The sequence below is a fragment of the Papio anubis genome, chromosome 16, assembly GCF_008728515.1.
Source record: "Papio anubis isolate 15944 chromosome 16, Panubis1.0, whole genome shotgun sequence".
In the NCBI taxonomy this organism is placed as follows: Eukaryota; Metazoa; Chordata; class Mammalia; order Primates; family Cercopithecidae; genus Papio; species Papio anubis.
In genome coordinates, this window is record NC_044991.1 from 44,477,908 (window position 1) to 44,496,171 (window position 18,264).

Consider the following 18,264-nt stretch of genomic DNA (forward strand, 5'->3'; position numbering starts at 1 on the left):
AAGAATTCTCACTTTCCAGTTCTTTTACTTCCCACCTTTCTATCATCTGTGAGGGATGATGCTCACTTCCCATTCCATATCAAACATGACTTGCTCTTTACTCTTAGACAAATACATTTAATGTTTCATATATAGGCACCCGATTTGAAGATATTACCACATATACAGGTTTGCATGCAAGGGGTTGGGGAGAGACTTTGATTCCCTCCAAAAATCTCCTCTGTCCCCAGTTTTCTCCATCCCTATAACTGGAATCTCCAAATCACTCGGCTGGTCTCGCTCCAAAACAAGAAGTTATCTTTGACCTTGTCCTTTCTCTTACCCCTGTGTTCAGTCCATCTCCATTTCTACTTGCACCACTTCTGTAACTGGGCCACTCATCACTTGAAAGACAAAAACTCAGGAAAAGAGCTTTGATGAAAGGAAAGTTAGCTTTATTCAAGAAGCCAGATACCCGGGGCAGGCAGTGAATTAGCATTCAAAGACCATCCTTACAAATTGCCCCCTAGATCAGAGGTTTTTAAGAGTAATGAAGGGAAGTGATAGCAAAACATTCTTGTGATATGTGCACAGTCTCAGGCAGGCAGTTAATCATTGCTTTCTGCGTTAATGCCTGTGACCTTCTGCAGGGGCCGTCAACCTGTTCTTATGAGGCCGGTCAGCTCATTCCCAGAGTTGTTGGTCTGTGTCTTTTATTTCTGTTGAAGGTCCTGTTTTCCCAAGGCTGTTTTAGTGAATAATCTCCAGACTCAAGCAAAACGATAATTATATTCAAGCAAGCAAGCTAGCTTTTCTCTAACACGGAGTCAATACTGTTAAACTTCTAAAATATACCCTAAATCTGCCCATATAATTTATCTCCATTGCTTCTGCACTCAGCTGAGTCACTCTATCCTTCACCTAGTTGACTGCAACTGTCTCCAAACTGTTCTTCCTACTCCCACTCTTTTTCTTTTTGAGATGGAGTCTCGCTCTGTCACCCAGGCTGGAGTGCAGTGGTGAGATCTTGGCTCACTGCAACCTCTGCCTCCCGGGTTCAAGCGATTCTCCTGCCTCAGCCTCCCGAGTAGCTGGGATTATAGGTGCCTGCCACCACGCGTGGCTCATTTTTGTATTTTTTAGTAGAGATGGGGTTTTGCTATGTTGGCCAGGCTATGAGGTCAGGAGGTCTTGAGCTCCTGACCTCAGGTGATTCGCCCACTTCGGCCTCCCAAAGTGCTGGGATTACAGGCATGAGCCACCACGCCCGGCCCCTGCTCCCACTCATGATGCTGTATAATCTGTTCCTCACATGTCAGCCAGGATAGTTTTTTCTTCTAAAACATCAATCAGAGCTTGTCACCTAGGACCGCAATGTCTTCCTCTTGTCCTTGAGATAAAATGCCACCTCCTTATCATGTCCCTGTATGATATCACCCCCTACTTCTCTCTGTGTCTTTCTCTTTGATAATTATCTCCTTGGCTCACTCCTTCAGGCTTGGGACTTATTTCCATTCCTGGAACATACAAGTTTGTTCCCACTTTAGGGCATTGGTACTTGCTGTCCTTTCTGCCCGGAATGCTCTGCCTTCATATCTTTGCAGAACTGCTTTTTTATCATTAAATTCTTGGCTCCAAAGTCACCTCTTCTGTAAGGCTTTTCTTGGGCACCCAATCAAAATTATGCACCAACCCCTCTTCACCCCGTATTTCACTTTTTTACATTTTCTTGCTTTATTCTTTTCATAGCATGTATGGATATCTGATACTAACTTGTTTGTTTATTTATTTACTGGTTGTTGCCTTTCTTACAGACAAATGGAAGCTCCATACGATCAGAAAATGCTTCTGTCTTATGTGTCACTGTATCTTCAATTCCTAGTGAATGCCTAGCATAAATGTATTGAATGAGTGAATCAGTGCTTTTTGTATAACTCTTAAAGAATAGGGGTGTTGGCTGGGCACGGTGGTTCACGCCTGTAATCCCAGCACTTTGGGAGGCTGAGGCAGGTGGATCACCTGAGGCCAGGAGTTTGGGACCAGCCTGGCCAACACGGCGAAACCCCATCTGTACTAAAAATACAAAAATTAGCCGGGCATGGTGGCACATGCCTGTAATCCCAGCTACTTGGGAGGCTGAGGCATGAGAATTGCTTGAACTTGGGAGGTGGAGGTTGCAGTGAGCTGAGACCACGCCATTGTACTCCAGCCTGGGCAACAAGAACAAAACTCCGTCTCAAAAAAAAAAAAAAAAAAGAATAAGGGTGTTTCATTACATGACTATTTTAGACCTGTTGCCTCTCAAAAAACTATTTGAGGAGTCTATTAAAATAGTCCCATTAGCATCAGTCACGTTGCTGCTATTGAAATTCTATTAAAGAATAAGTATGGGATTTGGGGGCTGAAATATTTAGCATCAAATACAGCCTAGGCAGCCACAGGGTCCTAGGATATGCTAAAATTGCTGTTCAGTGTCTTTCAAAGATATTAGTTCAGAAAATATATGACATATAAGTATTTTCTACTAATAAAACATTTTTAAGATATTCTGCTTAAGAGATTAAAAAAACACTATATTTTGGCCAGGTGTGGTGGCTCTTGCCTGTAATCCCAGTGCTTTGGGAGGCCAAGGCAGGTGGATCACGAGGTCAGGGGTTCAAGACCAGCCTGGCCAACATGGTGAAACCCCATCTCTACTAAAGATACAAAAAATTAGCCAGGCACAGTGGCATGGGCTTGTAATCCCAGCTACTCAGGAGGCTGAGACCGGAAAATCGCTTGAACCCGGGAGGTGGAGGTTGCAGTGAGCTGAGGTTGTACCCCCACTGCACTCCAGCTCACTCCTTTTTTTTCATCTCGAAAAAAAAAAAAAAGAGAAAACCCACTATATTTCAATAAAACAAATGATGTTTACTGATTTCCAAGGCTCAGAACACCTGCATTTACTGACAAACAGAGCAAATTAAACAGCCAGAGGACCCAGATTCTAGTATTTTAGAATCTGAAACAGAAAAACAGAAAAACGTATTTAAACACAAAACATATATAGTTAATATAATAATAACAGTTAATGTTTATTGACTGCTTGCAGTGTCCAAGGCTCTTCACATGTATTAACTCATTTAATCCTCAAAACAACCCAATGAGATAGGCAATTTATTACCGCTATTTTATAGAGGGGTAAACTGAGTCACAGAGAGGTTAATTAATGCTCACAGTTAGACACAGCTAATAAGTGGTAAACAGAAAATGCGATGTGAGCAATGTCAATTAAATTCTTACAATCTATAGCATTTATTTTGGGGTGTGAGCAACTGGAATGGATGATTGTGAATAAGATATCTGTTTATATGTTAACATGTACTCAAAGTTTCTTGTGTTTGAAAAGTTAAATTGTGTGTTGTTTTGAGAATAAAACTAATTTTCATCCAAGCAAACAATGTAAAAACTCTTAAGTCAAAGTCTAGCCTTAGCAGACTGACAGACTCTTTTAAACTAGAAGCTATAAAAAGGTTTTCTGGGCCGGGCACAGTGGCTCACACCTGTAATCCCAGCACTTTGGGAGGCTGAGGTGGGCTGAGCACAAGGTCAGGGGTTTGAGATGAGCCTGACCAACATGGTGAAACCCCGTCTCTACTAAAAATACAAAAATTAGCTGGGCGTGGTGGTGTGCACCTGTAATCCCAGCTACTCAGGAGGCTGAGGCAAGAGAATCGCTTGAACCCAGGAGGCGGAGGTTGCAGTGAGCTGAAATTGCACCACTACTCTCCAGCCTGGGCGACAGAGCAAAACTCCGTCTCAAAAAAAAAAAAGAAAAAAGAAAAAAGGTTTTCTGCCTCCCAGCACTGTTTTTGTTTGTGGGTTTGTTTGTTTTTGCCTTCAAGCATAGTACCATAGGACTGGGTCCTGCTTTGGAAGTGTCTCTAGGAACAAAAAGCAGACATTAGCCACAAATAAATTACAATTAAACGTGTAGCAAGATAAATTCAAACTTTCTTTGCTCGAAACCTTCTGTCCTTTTTAGTTTCTCTTGTGAAACACCTTCCTGCCTTTAAGGAAACAAGACGGTTCCCCAAAATAAAGAAATTCACCTATTCATTAAGTTTCCCTTGACTCAAGGCAGCCTATTTTACATGAGAAATATATCAAAATGTTTACAAAGTATCTATAAATAATTGAGTAGATAAAACATGAAATATGTGATGTATTAGGAGGTCAGCTTTAGAGAAGGCAGAGCAGTGAGCTACTGTGTTGCAGAATTTTGCTCCTTAGTTCAGCTAAAACCCAGGTTCTTGTCACTGGATCAGGAAAACTCAGGCACATGGACACATAGAAGGGTGAGTAGAGCAGGGTTTTATTGGGCAAAAAGGAAAAAATAAACTCAGCAAAGCGAGATGGAGTTTCTGGTAACCAGCCTCCACCACCTCCCAGATTGATTCCTGGGTCACCACACGAGCTGAAGAGAGCAGGCTCCTACACTTTGTAAGGCACGAATTCCTCCTGGCTCCACCCACTTCCCCCAGTGTGCACGTGGAGCTCCAGGCGCTCATCTGCACGAAAGCATCTGATGTAAACACCTGGGCGGGTTGGAGATTCTCCGAGGACCCCTTTTTTACCTGCCTAGGCATTTGGCTGTCTTACTACTACTAACCAAGAAGAAAGGAAACTACAAATTCAGAGGGAGGGCCATCACGGTGGGTCACAGTGATACTGATGAGTCTTGGGGAAAAAGATTCTTAGTTGGGCCTTGAACCAGGAGTAATATTGGAGATAACAGGAAAGAAGAGACAATGAAAACTCTCTAAGTAAAAAAACAAGGAAGTAGGAAAGAATCTATCTGTGGAACAGCGAGTAGAAGAGTTTGGCTGTCACCAGTGTTTGTGTAGGTGTGGTAGTAGTAACAAAACAAGCTCACTGTGACATTTTTAGGTCAGACTGTGAGGAATCTTAGATTTTGTGCAAAGTGGTTTGATTTTATTGTGTTGTGCCTGAGAACTGAAGACTTGAGTTGGGCAGTGATATGTTCAAAGGGATGCTTGAGAAAAACTTATCCAGTGTGAATCTGTAACCACCCAATGGGTTCATCTTGCCTTCTGCCCAGATAGATGTATCAAGACAGGGGAACTGCAATAGAAAAAGGGCTTAATACACATAGAGCTGGCTAAATGGGAAACCGGAGTTTTATTATCACTCAAATCAACCTCCCTGAAAATTCCAGGGCTAGGGATTTTCAAGGATAGTTTGACGCACAGGAGGGTAGGGAATGGGTGCTGCTGATTTGTTGGGGATGTAATCATCTGGGTGTGGAAAACAGTCTTTATGCACTGAATCCAGTTCTGGATGGGGACCACAGAGGAGTCACTGGTACAGGTGGGCCTCAAAAGACATCTCAAAAGGCCAATCTTACGTTCTACAATAGTGACGTTATTTACAGGATTCATTGGGGAAGTTGTAAATCTTGTGACCTCTAGAATAGTGGCTGGTAATCATTGAACTATGCCTACATCTTGGCAGAATTTGGGCCCCTTTCATCCTCCTAACCTAGTTTTACAAAGGTGGTTTAGTTTTTGGGAAGGGCCATTATCATTTCTCCCAAAGTTAGCTTGGCTCACACCCAGGAATGACCAAAGGCAGTTTGGAGGTTAAAGGTAAGATGGAGTTGGTTAGGTCAGATCCCTTTCACTGTCATAATTTTCTCCCTGTCATAATTTTGGCAAAGGCTATTTCAGATCTTCAAGATACAGGGAAGTGAAGAGGCAGAAGGGCAAGTGAAGATGTAAGAGACTAAACACAGCTTCTTTTTCTGATGAAGAGCTATAGCTAGTCTATAGATGAGCCCAGGAGAGTCTTACAAACATGCTTGTTGCATTTCCTGTTTAAAAACTAAAATTCACATGATAAGCTCTTCAACAGAAAATCTTGTCAGCAATGTTTCTGGAATATCTCCAGAAACCAACCACAACCACTATCACCATTTCCCCCTCTACCATCTTCTTTCTTCACTGTCACCATCAATTCTCAAGTGGCTTATTTCAATTGGTCTCTTTTCCCCACTCCATCTCTACCATACCATATTCTCCACAAACGAGCCAGAATGATACTTCTGAAATTTAAGTCAGTCAATATCACTCCTCTGCTCAGAACCCTCCACAGGGCTCTCGTTCACACAGAACACGACTCCCAGTCTTGAGCCTGGCCTCAGCGCTGCCTCTCTGCCTCATTATTCCCCCCCCTCCCCACCCCACTCACTCTGCTCCAGTTACCCTGTCTTCCTTGCACACCTGTGTGTTCCTGCTTCAGCGCCTTTGCGTTTGCCATTCCCTCTGTCAGAACTCCCTTCCTGAGGTTTATTTGCCTGGCTAACTCCCTCCCTTCCCACAGGGGTCTACTCAAATGTAATCATAGAACTTCTCCCTGACCACCTTGTATCAAATAACACTAACTTTTATCACTTCTTTCCCCTTTCCCTTTTTAAAAACACCTCCTTTTATCAGTTGACTATTATCTTCCCTGGCAGAAAATCAGCTGCAAGAGGGCAGAGACTTTGTTTAGTTGTTTGTTTGTGGCTGTTCTGAGAGCAGGGACTGAGAGTGATGCTCCAAAAATGCTTGTTATTAAATTATTTAATCTCTGGATGCCTTGGAGAGTCATAGAAAGCCTCTCTGTCTTCCAAGGCTCCCTAATGCTTGGTCTCTCTGACAATGTTCTGCTGTTGTTCTGGATGAGGGAGAAACCCAAAGTCAAGAAACACTGGCCTCTGTAAAGAAGCCAGTAGAAACATCAGACAATCACAGGCATTTGCCAAACTTGTACTGCCTCCTCAACTTAGATGCTAGTTATTGTTGAATGGAAAAGTTAAAGTTAAATGGCAATAACATACAATTCCACTATACCAGAGAGTGCAGGATGCTCATGAAAGTCCGTGTTCTCTTCTTCCAGATACCTAAATAGATTATGTTTCTCAGTCCTCTTGCAGTTAGGTGGGGCTAACAGAAAGTGGCTGAAAGCAGGAAATGCAAATCAAAACCACAATGTGATACCAGCTTACTCCTGCAAGAATGGCCATAATCAAAAAAATCAAAAAATAATAGATGCTGGCATGGATGTGGTGAAAAGGGAATACTTCTACACTGCTGTGGGAATGTAAACTAGAACAACCACTGTGGAAAACTGTGAAGATTCCTTAAAGAACTAAAAGTAGAACTACCATTTGATCCAGCAATCCCACTACTGGGTATCTACCCAGAGGAAAAGATATTATACAAAAAAGATGCTTGCACACAGGTTTATAGCAGCACAATTCACAATTGCAAAAATATGGAACCAGCCCAAATGCCCATCAATCAATGAGCAGATAAACTGTGATATATACATACATATATGTATATACATTACATATATACATATATGTATATACATTACATATATACATATATGTATATACATTACATATATACATATATGTATATACATTACATATATACATATATGTATATACATTACATATATACATATATGTATATACATTACATATATACATATATATCACATATGTGTATATATTACATATATACATGTATACACATATACATATATACATATTGTATCTATACACATAACGTATATGCATATATACATATGTGTATCTATCCAATAACATATATACATATATACATATGTGTATCTATATACATATATGTATATATGTACATATATGCATATATGTTATGTGTATAGATACACATCTATATATGTTATATGTATACATGGAATACTACTCTCTCTCTCTCTCTCTATATATATATATATGGAATACTACTCAGTCATAAAAAGGAATGAGTTAACAGCATTCAAAGCAACTTGGATGGGACTGGATAATATTATTACAAGCGAAGTAACTCAGGAATGGAAAACCAAACATTGGATGTTGTCACTCATAAGTGGGAGCTAAGCTATGAGGATGCAAAGCCATAAGAATGACACAATGGACTTTGGGGGAATTGGGGGGAAAGGGTGGGAAGAGGGTGAGGAATAAAGGCTACAAATGGGGTTCCGTGTATACTGCTTGGGTAATGTGTGCACCAAAATCTCACAAATCACCACTGAAGAACTTACTCGTGTAACCAGATACCACCTGTTCCCCCAAAACCTGTGGAAATTTAAACAAACAAACAAACCAAAAAAATCTTATGTTTACTGAGCTATTATGTACTTACTAAACATCTAATAAATTTTAATTAAAATTTAAAAAAAGAAAGTGGCTAAAAGCACTATGTGCCCCTTTCAGGTCTGGCCTATTAAAGAAAGCAAAGCAAACCAAGAAAGCAAAGCAAGCCAAATGACACAAAGCAAAACAAAACAGAAACCTTTTCTCCACATAATCTCCCAGGCTCTTTCTCTTTCTGTCTGCTAGATACTGATGCTCCGGGAGACCTTGGAATCCACATGTTGAAGCTGGCACAGTATCTATTTAATATCTGCTTGGGTCTCTGAATGACAGCATGGAGCATATTTTATTTAATCTAGCCATAGAAAGAATTGAAGTGCTGATATATGCTACAACATGGATCAACCTTGAAAACAAATCTAGGTGAAAGAAGCCAGTCACACAAAAAAGTCACATACTATATGATTCTATTCATATCAATGTCCCACAATAGACAAATCTATAAAGATAAAGCATAGATTAGTGGTTGCTTAGGGTTGGGGTAGGGAGGATGGGAGTACAGGGAAGGGAAGGAGATAGCTAAAGGATTTGTGGTTTTTTTCTTAAGGTGATAAAAATGTTTTAAAACTGACCATGATAATGGTTGCACAAGTCTGTGAATATTCTAAACAATCATTGAATTGTACACTTTAAGTGGGTTAATATATAATTTATAATATGTGAATTATGTCTCATTAAAGCTGTTTTTATTTTTATTTTATTTTTTGAGAGTCACTCTGTTGCCAGGCTAGAGTACAGTGGTGCGATCTCAGCTCCCTGTAACCTCCGCCTCCAGGGTTCAAGCGATTCTCCTGCCTCGCCTTCCGAGTAGTTGGGATTACAGGCACGCACCACCAGGCCTGGCTAATTTTTTTGTTTTTTTAGTAGCAACAGGGTTTCATGTTGGCCAGGCTGGTCTCGAATTCCTGACCTCAGGCAATCCAGACACCTCGGTCTCATACAATGCTGGGATTACAGGTGTGAGCCACCGTGCCTAGCCTAAAGTTGTTGTTAAAAAGTCCTTTACATGGCTTCATGTCTCTGCTTGCTCTGGCCCCTGGGTCATTGCCCTGATGTCTTTGCTACCACCTCAAAGGATTTAAGCATGCCAGAAAAGAAAGTTTAAACTATACTGAAGAAAAGGAAAAAAAATCAAACAAAAAATCTTGATTCTTAGAAGTAGTAATTCACAAAGAAGGCCAGGTGCGGTGGCTCATGCCTGTATTCCCAGCACTTTGGGAGGCCGAGGAGGGCAGATCACCAGAGGTCAAAAGTTTGAGAACAACCTGGCCAACATGGTGAAACCCTGTTTCTACTAAAAATACAAAAATTAGCCAGGCGTGGTGGCATGCGCCTGTAGTCTCAGTTACTCAGGAGGCTGAGGCAGGACAATCGCTTGATCCCGGGAGGCGGAGGTTGCAATGAGCTGAGATCGCGCCACTGCACTCCAGCGTGGGTGACAGAGTGAGACTCCGTCTCAAAAATAATAATAATGATAGTAATAATTGACAAAGGAAAAATTTTAATCTTTCAATATAATTTACCCTGAAAATTATGTAGGTAAATCATGAATATTTACTTTCATAAAGCTTTAATTTTCTCCCTTAATTCCTGCATTATTTTCTACTACTCAGAAGTAATCCCCTAAGCCTATTACCCTACTTAAAAAAGATTAATTGTAATTATATAACTTCTGAAAAGGACCTTTGGGAAATATTGTTTTAATATTTTGGGAAATATTGTTACTTTAAAGTCAATCAGAAGATTTTCTATACTTTCCACCCATTATAAATTTGTTGTAATGTGTAAGGCAATATTAACATCTTCATTTTTTTTAGCTAACACAATTGACATTACCATGACAACTTACCAGTGGAAGGTAAATTGGTTAAATTCTCCTACTATTTTATTTATAACATTTAGCTTTTAATGCTTGACTCTGCAGTTCGGATGACAATATAATAGGTTTAAAAGGTTTTTATTCATAAAACATATGGATTTCTAAAGTGAAGTAAGCCATCTGTCATTTTGATTTGAAAAAAGCAAGAATTAGAGTAATTGCATTAAGCTTGTATTTTTGCCATGAATATATGAATTTTTCACTTTCCTTTGTTTCATTTGAAAAAACTCACACATGAACAAAATGAGCAACAGTCTTTTTCTTTGTAGGTATCAGCGAACGAAATCAAACAATATTTACCACACATATTGGAACAAAGAACATCAAGTAATGTAATCAATAAAAGAGAAAATCTCTTAGAAAAAAAGAAGAATCAACGTAAAATAAGAATAAAAGGAATTCAAAATAAAGATATCTTGAGAAATAAGAATCATTGTAAGTAGAATATCTTTTCACATGTAAATTTAAAATGACTACATGCAATATAAAATCAAATTTTAGAGCTGCTTTCTGAGAAGTCTTAGGATATAGTCATAAATATTTATACACACAAAAGCATTAAATTCTGCAGGCTTCTACCTTTGTTTTATTTTAATTTATTTTATTTTTTTGAGACAGGGTCTCACTCTGTTATCTAGGCTGGAGTGCAGCTGCATGATCTTGGCTCGCTGCATCCTCCGCACCTTGGGCTCAAGAGATACTCCTGTCGGGCCATGCGAGGTGGCTCACACCTGTAATCCCAGCACTTCTGGAGGCTGGGGCGGGCGAATCACAAGGTCAGGAGATGGAGACCATCCTAGCTACCATGGTGAAACCCCGTCTCTACTAAAAATACAAAAAATAGCCGGGCGTGGTGGCAGGCACCTATAGTCCCAGCTACTTGGGAGGCTGAGGCAGGAGAATGGCGTGAACCTGGGTGGCGGAGCTTGCAGTGAGCCGAGATCTCGCCACTGCACTCCAGCCTGGGCGACAGAGACAGAGACTATGTCAAAAAAAAAAAAAAAAAAGAGAGAGAGAGAGAGAGACTCCTGTTTCAGCCTCCTGAGTAGCTGGGACTATAGGCCTGCGCCACCACGCCCAACTAATTTTTTAAATTTTTAGTAGAGATGAGGGCTTGCTATGTTGCCCAGGCTGTTACCCAATATTTTAGATTCAGAATTTGAACTGACAACAATAAGGAAGGTTGATCATCAGAAAATGTGTTCTTCTGACACAAGTAAATACAGAAAAGTGATCACTGCTAATAGGAGCAATAGACAGAAATTGAGAACCATGGGCTATGAACCATGGGTTATAGAGGAGAAAGAGAATAGTTTTGGGGCTGGATGAACTCATTGATGTTAGTCTCTGTTGTTTCTGAGAGTCCGGCTTTGACAAGGATTTTCACGTTTTTAAATCTTAATATTTAAGCGTATTTTTTCCTCACATTTAGCTCCAAAAGACTGGTTCACTGCCCATTTGAAGAATTGGCTCTAGATATGACTTCGAAATGTTGACATGCTTAGCTAACTGAAGTTAGGGATTTGGCAGGAAACAAATGGCACATTTAAATTGAGTCATTTGAGAAGAGTTTAATAAAGAGACTATTTATTTCTAAAGGCGTAGACAGGATATGGGGAAACCACAAAGTTCCCCCTGGGGCGAGTAGCAGGACTGGCATTACCACCCCATGGCCCTGAAGTGCCACAGGGCAGTGGTGGCTACTAGAGGTATGTGGAGAAGGCTCTGTGACAGAACTATGGCCTCAAGTCAAGAACAAAGCCAGCCTGCAGAGACCCAGATTGAGGAGGCAGGGAAGAAACAGCCCCACCTCACTTCCTGCTTACCCTTCATATCCCCTGCTAGTGATGCTTTTCGACCAAATCTCTTCAGAAGCAGAAAGGAAAGGGAGTCCATTGATGCGATGTGGTCCTTACGGGTTAGAGTCCCAAGGCACAGAACAGGATGGAGTGGGATCTAGAACGGCAATCAAAAGGCCGGCGGCCATGGCCTATGCCTATCATCCCAGCACTTCAGGAAGCTGAGGTGGGAGGATTGCCTAAGCTCAGGAGTTTGAGACCAGCCTGGCCAATATGGTGAAACCTTGTATCTACCAAAAACACAAAAATTAGTTGGGTGTGGTGGCATGTGCCTGTAATCCCAGATACTTGGGAGGCTGAGGCAGGAAGATCACTTGAGGCCAGGAGGCGGAGGCTGCAGTGAGCTGAGATTGCGCCTCTATAATCCCAGCATTTTGGAAGGCCGAGGTGGGCAGATCACGAGGTCAGGAGATCGAGACCATCCTGGCTACCACGGCGAAACCCCGTCTCTACTAAAAATACAAAAAATTAGCCGGGCGTGGTGGCGGCGCCTGTAGTCCCGGCTACTGGGGGGGCTGAGGCGGGAGAATGACGTGAACCCAGGAGGCGGAGCTTGCAGTGAGCCGAGATCGCGCCACTGCACTCCAGCCTGGGCGACGGAGAGAGACTCCGTCCCCCTAAAAAAAAAAAAAAAAAAAAAAAAAAAGGCAAAGGCAATTAGAAGATATCTAACACACCAGACCGGGGAGATTAGATGGCATGATGAACTAAAAGGATAAAGAGCTTTTAGTGGCACATAGTGGAAGCATAGTTAGTAAAATAAAGTTTCAGAATCTTACAGTAAAAAGGAACGTTACAGGTCCTCACCTAAAAGTACTAAGTCAGTGTAGAAGTCAGGGTTCAACCAGAAAACAAAACAAAACAAAAAACAGTAGGAGATGTCTACACTTAGGAATTTATTGTAAGAGATTGGCGTATGCGATTGTGGGGCTGGCGGGGCAAGTCCCATGTGTAAACAGCAGGCTATCAGGGAGAACAGGCTGGAACTCTTGGGCATAAGCTGAAGCTGCTATCCACAGGCAGAATTTTTTTCTTACTCAGAGAAGCCGCAGCTCCATTCTTAAGTCTTTGCAACTGATGGATTCAGGCCAACCCAGATTATCTAGAATCATCTCCTTTTGATGGGTTTTAATCATAGCTACAAAACAGCATCACAGCAACAACTAGATTCCTGTTTGAATAACTAAGGATGATAGCCAAGCCAAACTGACACATGAAATTGACCAACACAACCAGGTGTCTCCTAATCCTTATGTGTTTGTCTACATTTTTGAATTTAAGTGTAATATTTTACATTTATGTGTATTAAACTTCACTGTGCATATTTTACATTAACAGGCAGTTTATATTTATGTGGATTAAACTTCATTCTGGACCATTATTCCAGCCTATTGATTGCATTAACGAATTCATTAGTTATTCTCTCCTAGCTTTCTGTCATTCGAAATTTTGACAAGCATATCACTTCCAATCTTTTACACATGTTCTTTTTTAGAGAAGTTAGCAAGATGGGCCAAATTTAGCACCTAGGGCCCACAATAATATACCATAAATCTTTAGAGTTTTATTGGTGACTGGGTATCTTATTAGTGGGTGGGCAAATGTAATTGTTTGGTCAGGAATATCTAACCAAATACAGATAAGATAAAAATCTGCATGTGATGCGGGTGAAAAAATTGTATTTACCAGAATGTCTTATACGGTGTGCATTGCCTTTGTACGGCAGTGTGCTGAGGGCCTGGGGTCATGTCTTAACAAGCATTCGTGGCTGGTAAACACCCCCTCCTGCTCTCCCACCTCCCTGCAACACAGAAGCCTGGTGTCAGCTGATGCCAAGTCTTCAAGGATGGAAAGACATTGCCCTGCAGAACCAGGGAGAGGAATGTTGACATTTTGTTTTTGAAACAGGAGATATGAGGAGCAAGAAAGATGGTGATTGGCTGCGCTAAATTGAAAAGTTAGTGAAACTTCAAAGTTGGGGGATTCCAACTGATATTTTTAAGTCAGCAATGTCTAAGATGATCATTAAAAATTGTTTTTGTTCCTGGGATAACTCATCTTCTCTTTCTGTGCTACGAAATCATAGATAAAATTCGTATTCCTCATAAATGTTTTGTAAGAGTAAATATCCTTTTGGGACAACTCAAGGAGATATTAAGTTTCACTGTGGGTCCATGAGACACAGCTTGGGAACAGTACCTATTTAACTAAGAGTTGAGAAAGTAGAGGAAGCCGTGGAGAAGCTACCTTCCCTAGAGGAGAGTTTGAACTTCATAAACTGTGGAATGAAACAAGAATATGGGTTACACATGATTATCAGACTGGCTCAGAACCTTATTGAAGTCTATTCTTATTTAGTTCCCATTTAAACATTTTGTGCACAGGATATGTGTGAGATATAGGTGTTCTATAAATGCTATTCCACATACCTACCAGTCCTTCACAAAAGAGAAATGGGATTTAACTTATTCTCAAACATTCTTTCTAATTCTTAGTGATTAAGTATTCTTAATGGAATTCTCACAAAACACATATAATAATCTGTTCTAAAAATTAAAGAGATTAACATCATTATAGTTTCAGAATATAAATAAATTTCTCTACATTTTAAAAATAGAGAAAACTATTTACCCATTCTTGGAATTTTGCCACCTGTCTCTTTACCCAGAATTTCTCACATATAACAAATAGCATTTATACCCCCATAGCCTAAAGGCAAGATCTGTGCCTGGCACTGTATCTGTCGCATAGTTGGAATGAAGAAATATTTGCTGAATTGCATTGAGTTGAATTCTTTTTGTAGAGAGCTAGGATGTAAACTAGATCTTCTAACTCCAAATTTAGCATTCTCTGTATGCTACATTACAATATAGTGCTACATAAAAATAATAAGGCTTAACTTTTTTAGAGTACATTTGGATAGTATTTTATAGATGAACACGATGCTTTCCCATCCATTACCTTTTTTAAAATGGCATGTTCACTTTTCCTCAGGGTATTTTAACACCATAACTTCAACAGCTAATTCTTCCATATGAGTCAGAATGAAGTCTAAAAGAATAATTATTTGTATTAAACTGTTAGCAAGACAAATCAATAACCAATCATGCAGTAGGAACAGTGGAACCTATTCCTGCAGGCCACTGGGACACTACAGGTCATGTCCTTCCTGGCACCCCTTAGAATTAATCATCATTAATTTTGATGATTGTACCCAATCACCACTGTGCTCTAGGTTAAAGGGAGGTATCTTGGAACCTTGTCTTAAGTCAGTCTTGGCATTCCGTTCTGCTGCTTCTGGGGCCTATTACCAGCTAGGCTAAATTTAATATTTGCATTTCATTTTATTGATTATTTTTCGGTATATTTGGAATGGACACTGTGGAGTGCTGCTCTTCAGACCCCCTTCAACAAGGAACTAGTTGCCCAATTGCTGGGAGTACAGTCTGCAGACAGCCTTTGGCAGTCAGTCTCTGAAGGGACTGTTTTCAGGTACAGACAGCTGCATAGCTGAGGTCATGCCTCCTTCCTGGGGCAGCTCACTTCCAATGGCCAATTGATACAGGAGTATGCAGGCAGGATCATCTAACCCTAACCTGAGACAACCCTTTAACAGGCCATTTTAGCTCCACAGAGCTCCACCTGTGGGGTCAGCCAGGTGTTTCTCTTGCAGCCATGTGAGCCCGCATCACAGTTTCTCCCTCTGCCCAGTCCAACTTCTTCTTTAGATGTGGTTCTGACGGTCACTTCTTAACAAAAACCCTGACTCTTACGGTCTGCTTATCAAGGAACCCAAACTGCTCACCATTTAATACCTTTCCTGGTATTTACTAAAAGTTTTTCTTTAAATCAGCCCACAGTTTTATGTATGTGAATTGATTTTAAAAGAAGACTTCTAAAGATCTCTCATTCTAGCAAAATGGTGGGTTGATCCAAAAGGAAAATCCTCTTGCTAGAAATACCTAAAAATGATGCCTAAAGTATGCCATAACTTTAAATGTTTTAAAGGCAGAATTGGGCTCACAAGGAACTGAAATCCTCAAATGTTAGAAATAATGAAAAGCAAGTATGTAGTTGATGTTTTGGGGAGTTGTAGTCAGAGCTGGTAAAGGCTGAGCCTTGTATTTTAAGTCCCAGATTGGGGAAGGAAAAAGGACATTAGGACTTTTGAGAAGGGAATTGGAAAGAAGAGCTATGAATAAAGCTAGGAGTTTCATGGAGATGTTCAGACAGCAAAAGAGAAGATTAGGGAAAACCAACCAACCAACCAATCACCACCCGCCATAGTAGGCAAATATCAAGGAAACTTGTTCTCTATTGAAGCTCTCACAGGGAAAAACCTCTCCCTGGTAAAACCTTCACCACAGCCCTGAGCCTCACACAGATTTAGATTTGAATTTATGCCACCTGATTTTTTCGGTGAAAACTTCTAAACCAATATAAAATTTTTCTTCAGTCAATAAAATAATGACTCTGGAAACCTGACAGAAGCAACACAAACTCACTCTGGAGAAACAATCTCACAATTCCCACAAATGAAGCCTTACTAGGGAGAAACTCACAAGAAGATTTTAGAAAATACACAAGTGAAAAAAAAATCCACTTAGTGAGTCAACGTACATGCACACTGACCGCACACACACAGTAAGAGGCATAGCATCCCAAGTATTTTTGGGGGGATGGAGATGGAGTCTCACTCTGTCGCCCAGGCTGGAGTGCAGTGGTGCAATCTCGGCTCACTGCAGTCTCCGTCTCCCGGGTTCAAGCGATTGTCCTACTTTAGCCTCCTGTGTAGCTGAGATTACAGGTGTGCACCACTATGCCCAGCTAATTTTTATATTTTTAGTAGAGACGGGGTCTCACCATGCTGGCCAGGCTGGTCTCGAACTCCTGACCTCAGGTGATCTGCCCGCCTCAGCCTCCCAAAGTGCTGGGATTACAGGTGTGAGCCACCGTGCCCAGCCAGCACCTCAAGACTTGATAGAGTAGAACAACCTGAAAAAGTCTACAGAATAAATATATTTTTAAATGATTAAGAAAGCATAAAAACAAAGCATCCTGACAAAGGAATAAGCAGCCATGTAAAAGAACCCACTAGAGTTAAGAAAAATGAAACGCCTGTAACCCTAACAGTCTGGGAGGCCGATGTGGGAGAATCACTTAAGTCCAAGAATTAGAGAACAGCCTGGGCAATATTGTGAGAGTCTGTCTCTATGAAAAAAGGAAATTAGCCAAGCATAGTGACACATACCAGTAGTCCCAGCTCCTTGGAAGGCTGAGGTGGGAGGATCTCTTCAGCCCAGGAGTTTGAGATTACAGTGGGCTATGATCACACCACTGCACTCTGCCCTAGGCAACAGAGTGAGACCCTGTCTCTAAAAAAAAAAAAAAGCGTATTCATTCACATTAAAAATCGAAGGATAGCTTAAGAAGGTCAGACACAGTAGAAGAGAACATTAACAAATTACCAGAAAAATCAGAAGAAATTGTCTTGAATGCAGTCCAAAAAAAAAAAAAAAACAAGTTAAAGAACAGATACTCTTAGACTGAAAGAAAAATACCATACTCGACTGCCTGCTGTTTGTAAGAAACATACTTAAAATATGACGCACAAAAACTGAGGTTAACTGGATAGAAATGATATCCCAGGCAACACTAATTAAAAGAATGCTCATATTAACTTCAGACAAAATAGACTTCAAGGTAAAGTCAATAATAGGGAGAAAAAGAGAATCACCATGCAATGTTCAAAGGAACAATCACAAGGAAGTTGTGATAATTCTAAGCATGTATCCATCAACATAACCTCAAAATATAAAAATGAAAAATTAACAGTCTTGCAATAGGAAATGAACAAATCCACAATTGTTGAAGATTTTTTAACATCTCTTAGAAACTGGTAGATTCAGCAAACAAAAAATTACTAAAAATCAAAAAGATTTGAACATATAAAGCTCAATTTAATAATATATGGGATTTAATTCAATAATTAAAGAATATATATTTGTTTGTTTGTTTATTGAGGAAGAGTCTCACTCTGTCGCCAAGGCTGGAGTGCAGTGGCACAATCTCGGCCCACTGTAAATTTCACCTGCCGGGTTCAAGCAATTCTTGTGCCTCAGCCTCCCGAGTAGCCGGGACTACAGGAACATGCCACTATGCTCGGCTAATTTTTGTATTATTAGTATAACTGGGGTTTCCCCATGTAGCCCAGGCTGATTCAAGTGATTCACCTACCTTGGCCTTCCAAAGTGCTGGGATTACAGGTGTGAGCTCCTGCACTCAGCCAAGAATATATAATCTTTTTAAGTAAAGAAATG

The 18,264-nt window shown here is 40.5% G+C and overlaps 1 protein-coding gene across 6 annotated transcripts in view; it reads left to right on the plus strand.

Moving 5' to 3' along the window:
* SEL1L2 (SEL1L2 adaptor subunit of ERAD E3 ligase) overlaps positions 1-18,264 on the plus strand; it is a 106,585-nt gene that overhangs the window by 19,883 nt on the left and 68,438 nt on the right. For all 6 annotated transcript variants that reach the window (XM_031656108.1, XM_031656109.1, XM_031656112.1 and 3 more), the window contains exon 2: positions 10,355-10,520. The gene's annotated coding sequence lies outside the window, so the exon portion shown is untranslated. The remainder of the gene's footprint in view (positions 1-10,354; positions 10,521-18,264) is intronic.